This window comes from Egretta garzetta, unplaced genomic scaffold (assembly GCF_000687185.1).
Source record: "Egretta garzetta isolate BGI_Z169 unplaced genomic scaffold, ASM68718v1 scaffold372, whole genome shotgun sequence".
Lineage (NCBI taxonomy): Eukaryota > Metazoa > Chordata > Aves > Pelecaniformes > Ardeidae > Egretta > Egretta garzetta.
Window position 1 is genome coordinate 323,833 of NW_009258889.1, and position 237 is coordinate 324,069.

Here is a 237-nt window from a genome sequence, read left to right on the forward strand (position 1 = left end):
CGAGCTCGAGGAGCTGGGGCCCCCCTGCCTGTGAGCTCAGGGTTGCCCTGCCTGCAAGCTTGGGGTGCTGGGGGATGCCCTGCCCACAGTTTTGGGGTGCCCAGGGGGACCCTGCCTGCAAACTTGGGTATGCCCTGCCTGTGAGCTCGGGGCCAGCCTGCCTGCAAGCTTAGTGAGCTTGGGGACGCCCTGCCTGCAAACTTGGGGACGCCCCCCAGCTCGAGCTGGAGCACTGGC